Here is a 9,117-nt window from a genome sequence, read left to right as displayed (position 1 = left end):
TGATCTCACTTCTACCATAGAGAGAAGAAGTCTCTATGGAAGACAGGAAATGATGTCAGGGACAGACAGGAAGTTCCGGGTGAGAGGTGAGTCAGGAGGAATTAGAGAGGAGACATCGCTGGAAGAGGCAGCAGAGGAGGTAATAAGATCTTATCTTCTATTTACACCCAGTAACCCCCGTCATGTCCGTCCTCTTCCTCCATAGTCACTGTGACATCTTTTATCTCCAGCAGATGGTGATACACACATATATAGTGTGGAGACCTAGATTAACCCCTTCAGGGTCAGAACATTCCCCCACTTACAAGGCCGGAACATTCTCTTCATTTCAGTTTATACTAACAGATTATACGATAATACAGGTTGGGGGTTTTAGTTAGAGGTGGACTTATGATACTTGTTTTTGATTTTATAATCTTTATGGAGGAGGAAATAACTATTCCTGATGTCTGTGAAGGTTCAACACAAGGGGTGTGTCTGGATGATGACTTTATCTTTGTAAGTATCAGGTGATGTCACTGTCTATTTCCCTATGTAGGAGTATTTAGAAGGACACAAGGATCTCTACAAGGACGTCATGATGGAGAATCAGCCGCCCCTCACATCACCAGGTAAGAGGAGACTTTATTGTAAAGGAGAGAGCAGTACGGAGGCTCCACCTAGATCCCCCCATCATCTGATAAACACATAGAAACAATGTATTCAGTCAGTGTGTGTGTTTCCTACAGATGGATCCAGTAATGGGAACCCACCAGAGAGATGTCCCTGTCCTCTGTATTCCCGGGATTCCACACAGGAAGGTCACACCATCCCCCACCATCATCAGGTAGATGAGGAACAATCACTGATAGTATCATTAGGATCTGTACATTATCTGCATTGTTACCATTGATGTCATTTTTATTCTATATTCAGAGTGGAAACCTGAGAGATCCTAAAGTTGAGGTTAAAGAAGAGATAAAAGAGGAGGATGATGATGGGGTGATGGAGGAGTCAGAGTCTCTAAAAGGACACAAAGATCTGTACCAGGACACCATGGTGGAGTCATCCAGATACAGAAACCCACCAGAGAGATGTCCCCGTCCTCTGTATTCCCGGGATTCCACACAGGAAGGTCACACCATCCCCCACCACCATCAGGTAGATGAGTGACAATTATTGGTAGTTCTGATTTATACACAGCATGTTTGTTACAATGAATGTTTTATTATATATTCAGAGTGGAAACCTCAGGGATGATAATATTGATGTTAAAGAAGAGTATAAAGAGGAGGATGAGGAGTATGGAGTGATGGAGGAGTTTTCAGAAGGACACAAGGATATGATGGAGCCACCTAATACCAGGAACCCACCAGAGAGGTGTCCCCGTCCTCTGTATTCCCGGGATTCCACACAGGAAGGTCACACTATCCCTCCCTTTTGCAAGGTTGGTGGGACGTAGGTTATAAAACACACTAATAGAGACAATGTGTGGATTTTCTGTATGATGTCACAATAGTAAAGTTTATATCTTACAGATGATATTCTCTCTCATTCTCTTGATTTAGAGTGGAGATCCAATCGATATAGAATTTGAGGTGAAATCAGAAGAAGAAGAGACGTATGTGAGGGATGATCAGCAGTCTATGGAGGAGGATGGAATAACGGGGACATTTATAGAGGAGGACACTCCTACAGAGATCAGCACAGGTGGGTCATTAACACTAAATCCATTCCTCCACCCATACTGCTCACTGATTGGTCCAGAGTAGGGCGGGCACTGGGTGATATCAGCCTGTAATCCCCTGGTCACTTTCCTGAGCTGTGTTCCCCGTCCTGTATTCCTGTATTTCTCTCAGATAATCTTCCTTCTCTGTGCTGCAGACACAATATATGTATCTAGACTGGATTTATGGAGATTCTGGGGTTTAGCTGCCCGCAAAATGTTCTTACGCCCCCAAAATGTTCATGCCCCATACCCGGGTCTAGCATTAGGGTTGTCCCGATACCGATACTAGTATCGGTATCGGGACCAATTCCGAGTATTTGCGGGAGTACTCGTACTCGCGCAAATAGTACGACCCCCCCACCCCACCCGCCGCTGCAGCCGCCGACGCAACGCCGCATCCCGCCGCTGTTCGCCGCATCCCCGCTGCCGCCGACTGTGTAATACGCGGCGGGAACATTACAGCTTTGAATAGCTGTAATGATTTGCATCGCGCATAGACACTCCCCCTTGCTCGGGTGAACTGTCCAATCCCGAGCAAGGGGGAGTGTCTATACGCAGCGCGAATCATTACAGCTTTAGCTGTTTTGTTCCCGCGCGTATTACCAGTCGGCGCTCGGTGGCAGCGGGATACAGGTAAGGGGGACATCGCTGGATATGGGGGAGACAATGGCTGGCTATGGGGGAGACGATAGCTGCATGGGGGGACAATGTCTGCATATGGGGGAGACGATAGCTGCATGGGGGGACAATGTCTGCATATGGGGGAGACGATAGCTGCATGGGGGGACAATGTCTGCATATGGGGGAGACAATGGCTGTATATGGGGGGGACAATGGCTGTATATGGGGGGGGACAATGGCTGGATATGGGGGACAATGGCTGGATATGGGGGAGACAATGGCTGCATATGGGGGACATGGCTGGATATGGGAGACAATGGCTGGATATGGGGGACATGGCTGGATATGGGGGAGACAATGGCTGCATATGGGGGGACATGGCTGCATATATGTGGGGGGACAATGGCTGTATATGGGGGGGACAATGGCTGGATATGGGGGAGACAATGGCTGCATTTGGGGACACATTTAAAAAAAAGTATCGGTATTCGGTATCGGCGACTACTTGAAAAACAGTATCGGTACTCGTACTCAGTCCTAAAAAAGTGGTATCGGGACAACCCTATCTAGCATGATCTCTGACAGAACAATTCTCCCATGATTACTTGCTGGCTGTGTCGGGTGGAGGGATATGTCTGTATAGTCTCAGACCCAAGTCACTGAGTGCAGTCTCAGGAGATGGGAGGCAGCGGGGTGGGATCTCTGCAACTTGTCTCATGTAAACATTTAGGTTACCACTGATTATTAAATACCAATATTATGAGTCCCGACCCTTACACCAGTCCTGAGCTACTAGCCAGACCTTAAGGGTTACCCGCCACCAGTTGCCTTACCCAACCAGTCTCCGCCCCTAAACACACCCTCATAAATTATCTTATGAAATAATACTTAAATGTTTTATGCAAAATTAAGTTACAAAAATAAATATTAACTACTTCTGAACCGTCGCGTGCCGATATGTCGGCTGTTTGAAGAGGGATATCTTTGTTATGTCAGCAGCTAGCTGCCATAACCCCGGTATCCTCTTCTTCAGCGGGCAATCTGGTTTTTGATAATGGTGTTCTTTCGTATTGATTCACAGCTAGATCACTTTTATCGGTAGTGGTAGAGGGCCCACCGCACTCCGGTGCCCTCCGACACTTACCGGAGCCGTCGGCAGCTGAGGCGATCAGGCCCTCTTCCGTGTGTGGTATGGAGACGATTGAGGGGAAGATGGCCCCCACCCGTCTCCATACCATTGCAGGGCGGAAGTGGCTTCAAAACGTCACTTTCACTCATAGCTCTTAAAGGAACATTTTTTTATTTATTTTTTATTGCATTTTAGTGTAAATATGAGGTGTGAGGTCTTTTTGCCCCCAGATCTCATATTAAAGAGGACCTGTCATGCTTTTTTCTAGGGTTGTCCCGATACCACTTTTTTAGGACCGAGTACAAGTACCAATACTTTTTTTCAAGTAGTCGCCGATACCGAATACCGATACTTTTTTTTAATGTCATGTGACCGTTTTCAAACCACAATACAGACCAAAGATATTTTCTTTAGAATTATGAAGAACTGGTACATCATGGTGTGGGGCTGTTTTTTAGCATACGGTACTGGAAAACTACATATCATTGAAGGAGTGATCACTGTCAGTGCAGCTCATCGGTGCCAGTGCCCAAAAGTGCAGCTAGCCAGTGCCACCTATCAGTGCAGATCAGTGCCCATTAGTGCATCAGTGCAGGGAGGCAGCTTATTAGTGCATCTCATCAGTGCCACCCAATCAATACCAGTGCCACCTATCAGTGCCATCAATTTATGAGTGCCATTCAATCAATGCCAGTGCCACCTATCAGTGCCATCCAATGGTGCCATCCAATTTGTGTTCGATGTCACAAAAAATAAATAAAAAAAAAGTATTCTATTTTGGTATCGGGAGTATTTGCGCGAGTACGAGTACTAGCGCAAATACTCGGTATCGGTCCCGATACCGATACTGGTATCGGTATCTGGACAACCCTACTTTTTTCTATTACAAGGGATGTTTACATTCCTTGTAATAGGAATAAAAGTGACACAATTTTTGTTTATAAAAAGAACAGTGTAAAAATAAATGGTAAAATAAATAAGAAAAAAAAAACATTTTAAACGTGCCTTGTCCCACCTAGCTCAAGTGCAGAAGCGAACGCATACATGAGTAGCGCCTGCATATGAAACAGTGTTCAAACCACACATGTGAGGTATCGCTGCGATCGTTAGGGCGAGAGCAATAATTCTAAATGATAAAATATACACAAATGGGAAGCTGTTAAATGTTCTTCAAAAGAGTATGTGTATATATTGGTAAATCAATTAGAAATACAGGGCTATATAGATGCACCTTATGCAAAAACGCATGTCGAAAATGCATAATTCATGCAACATGTGCTCATCCCCTGCAATAGACAATAAATAGAAATAAATTAGAAATGCAGGGCTATACTGATGCACCCTATGCAAAAAACGCATGTCGAAAAATGCATAAGTCATGCAACATGTGCTCATCCCCTGCAATGGACAATAAATAAGAACTACAGGGCTATACTGATGCACCCTATGCAAAAACGCATGTCGAAAATGCATAAGTCATTTTTGACATGCATTTTTGCATAGGGTGTATGCAAAGGTAACAAAATACGGGGGAGGGGGGGGGGCAATGTAATGGCTAGACTGTATAAAAATCCAAGTTGTCAGAACCATTGATGTATTTCAGCATAGTGCCTCCAAATACTGTCAGAATATTTATGCTGAAATATTATAATAGTATTGTATTTATGGAAATATGCAAATCTTTAAATTGGGAGATTTACAACTTCCTACAATATTAACCAAGAAATTCTAAGTCCTTTTGATCCTTGCTAGTTTGAAGACAAGTAACACAACTAAATATTTAATATATATATATATATATATATATATTTATTAACTAAAGATATAATGCAACATTTAAATCGGGTATAATTTGTGATAAAACAAATAATTGATATACTTCTGCAATCAGAGATAAATGATGGTTAATGTTCAGATAATATTTACATTATAGGACAAGGTATATTCACAGTTCTTACTTAAATCATCCTTGTTTATTTAAAACCTGGTAACTTGTAAAATAACCTTCCATGACTTCACGGCTTTATGTAAATACTCTTGTTTCCATTGACACTATGTTATCTCTTCTCAACACAAACAGATCTCCTGCTCACACTTCTTATACGTGTACAAACCCAATGTCATATTGTACACAGGTTTGACAATACAATCAAGCTTATTTTACATTTAGAGGGAATCTATTTTACACAGGCATCACATCAAAACCATTGTATAGATTTTGGCATTCAGCTTTTTAAAGACAAACAAAATTTGTGTGTGTCTCTTAATATTTGGATTATAATTATTTCATACTGCAGTTAAAAATAACATAATTCCAACACTTGCTTTGCCATATATTTAAATGGTTTTAGTTAATGTACTGTATATGCAAAAACAATTCCATTAACAAACAGGTAATAATAAATAAACTAATACGTTACCAGGTTCTGTCTGTTTGAGAAGCCTCCCGTAAGGTAATGAGGAGTCCCATAAGGACTCCTCTTCTAACCCCTACATGTTTGCGTTCAAGATCTCCCCCTTCCAGCTTCCTTCAGATGTAGACCCCCGAGAGAGATCTCTTCAAAGAGCGAGTGCCTCCCAGATATAGTTTCTCCTGCTATATTAGCTGCTACTTTATCTTACTCCCAAAAGTGTGTGTGTGTGTGTCACAGCTACGTGACTGACGACAGCAAATGACAATGTTTTTAGTAGGTTGTCATAGCAACCAAATAAACACCATCTTGAATATTTAAGTATTTTTTACCACAAGAGGGCAGTAGCGTATTAGAAGTAATTTCTAATATTATTTCTACTTGAGTCAAAGATAATTTACGACATCCTGTAATTTAAGATTCACAAAATACCATTGTCAAAAACTGTCTAACACGTGTCAAGTTCTTCAGTCATACCGACGGCTGGTCTAGATTAATGTCTTGGGAAAGCCTATCCCATATATTGCTAATAGGTAATTAACATTCCTATTAGCTGAAATCATTTAGAATAACTTTTAACTTACGCTTGACAAATACAGCTCCTAATATCTTTCACACCAATACAGTGTGTGTATATGTATGTATGTATGTATATGTATATGTATATATATATATATATATATATATATATATATATATATATATATACATATACATACATACATACACACATATATATATATATATATATATATATATATATATATATATATATATATATATATATATATATATATATATGTGTATGTATGTATGTATGTATATATCTAATAATGATAATATCTATGGGCCAGATTCACGTACAGCGGTGTATATTTAGTTGGGCGTAGTGCATCCCATTTGCACTACGCCGACGTAACATAGTGAGGCAAGTGCAGTATTCACAAAGCACTTGCTCCCTAAGTTACATCGGCGTAGCACAAATGGGCCCGCGTAAGCCCGGCTAATTCAAAGTAGGCTGGTAGGGGGCGTGTAGTACTGAAATGAATCGTGACCCCATGTAAATGAAGCGCCGATCGTACGGCGCTTTGCGTGCGCATGCTCAGTATCACGTCAAATTTACTCCCTAAGATACGCCGGCTCAATGCCTGTGACGGGAACGTAACCTGCGCACAGCCCCATTCACATACTACTTACGTAAACAACGTAAAAAGATACGCTTGTTCCGACGTCCATACTTTGCATTACATACGCCTCATATAGCAGGGGTAACTTTACGCCGGACGTAAGTCTTACGTAAACGGCGTAGCGGGCGCAAGTACGTTCGTTAATTCGGCGTATCTAGGTAATTTGCATATTCTAGGCGTAAATCTACGGAAGCGCCCCTTGCGGCCAGCGTAAATATGCACCCAAGATACGATGGCGTACTAAGACTTATGTCGGTCGGAAAAAGCCATATTTCAGGCGTATCTAGTATTGAGAATAAGGCGCATAGATACGACGGTGCATCTCTACACTTACGCTGCGTATCTGTATATATGCCAGCAAAAGTGTTTTCTGAATCTGGCCCTATGTATTTACCCAGTTTATATATGAATTACTAATACTGATATATTGTAAAGATATTTGAAAGAAACAATTTAAGATCTATATAATACGATAGCTTATTCTGAAATACGATTCTTTTTATGATACACAGATTGTGTTTGTGTACGTTGGTACAATCTTCTCTTATCTAATGAGTGTCAAACCTTTGAATTGATGGTCTGGGAAGTTTGGTATAACCAGACATCCATAGTCTCTTGTCAAGACATACAATCATTGTCTATTCATGAGCTTATGAACTTAATCTCAACCCTAGAAGGAAAATGGCTGCTCTTCTGTTCATAATATATATGAACAGGAACAATATGAAAAATATACAATATGTGACTTTATATGTATTCTTTTAACCCCAAATGTTCTGACAAAGTGTTCCTTCCTTACCTATTCAGAATGTTCCTCACAGACTAGTGCAGTGGTAATGACCATCCTGGCTGTGCAGCAATGATGTGCTGCACCTGTCAGGATTAAATACAATGGGGAGTAGGAGTGATTTAAGGTGCCAGCCAATCCCAAAATTTTACATGTATACCATGTATGTTTGTTTTTAGAGCAGGTGTGACAGGCGAACCACCTGATAACAGGAGGTGCATCTGCACATTCCTGCATACATTCCGCCTGGGAAACCTGAACTCAAACGTGCCGGCTCCTCGGCCGTCGCGGCTTCTGGCGCCACTGCCTCATGGGCACAGTGACGTCAGACATCGATGGGGCCGCCGACACAGAAGGGGCGGCAACACGAGACAGATGGTAATGACTGAGCGCGCCCATGCACAGGAAGGAGCCCAAGCAGAGGCGCACGTTGCCACGCCTATGGGGGGGATGCCTCCAACCTCAATGGGCTATGGAGGCTCCCGTGTGCCGGGGAGATCTGACAAGCCACAGCATCAAGGGGCACATCCAGGCCGGAAAATCAGAACAGATCCATTGTTGAGTAGAATAAGAATAAATTACAGAATAGAAAATAGAAAAAGGAAGCATGTATAATAATGAATGGAATCATTAAACACTGACCATGAAGACGTGGGATCACCATCAATATAAAGCCTGTAATTGGATATAAAGCAGAGCAAAGCCTGCAAATAAGAAAATATGATATTAGAGCATAATAAATTGTGCATATGGTCAGTGTAGTATACTAGCAAAACATCATATTAAATACAGAACATGTGAGTTGAATAATAATATAAAGATATATATGACAATGTGTATGGATAAACCTGTTCATACATGCACATACATATTATAAAACAGTCTGATAAAACACGAACATTTTACTATTACTGACCGAGGGGGGAGGGGGGAATGAGAAAAGGAGTAGACAGGGAAGGAAGAAAAGGAGTGAAAGGATGAAAAACATGGACTTCAATAAGTAACAACAAAAACCTGGGGAATGCCCAGGGAAAAACCAAGCCTACTTACCGACCAGCTTGCAGAAAACCAATTAACCTGTCTAACAGTATGCGTTACAGGGATTTTGTCCGCACGCATTTGCAAACGCATGCGTGAGCCACAGAGCCGCGCCAAGGCACCCTGTAATCTGTGGTCCTAACACTAAACAATGAGCGTCCTTACAGTGGAGGCACATGCATTTAAATGGATAGAAAGGGGCAGGTGAACGGAAGGGGAGCCACCCCTCCTTAAAG

At 41.9% G+C, this 9,117-nt stretch overlaps 1 long non-coding RNA gene across 1 annotated transcript; it reads left to right on the top strand.

The window, feature by feature from the left end:
* Positions 1-1,331: 1,331 nt before the first annotated feature.
* On the top strand, positions 1,332-1,579 carry LOC120921771. Its single transcript, XR_005744965.1, has 2 exons — positions 1,332-1,426; positions 1,548-1,579. It is a non-coding gene; the product is annotated as an uncharacterized LOC120921771 (long non-coding RNA).
* The last annotated feature ends 7,538 nt before the right edge of the window (positions 1,580-9,117 follow it).

The sequence above is a fragment of the Rana temporaria genome (genome assembly GCF_905171775.1).
Source record: "Rana temporaria chromosome 4 unlocalized genomic scaffold, aRanTem1.1 chr4n, whole genome shotgun sequence".
NCBI classification, from domain to species: Eukaryota; Metazoa; Chordata; class Amphibia; order Anura; family Ranidae; genus Rana; species Rana temporaria.
The sequence above is the reverse complement of the archived record's forward strand: the minus strand, read 5'-3'. Positions and strand labels throughout refer to the sequence as shown.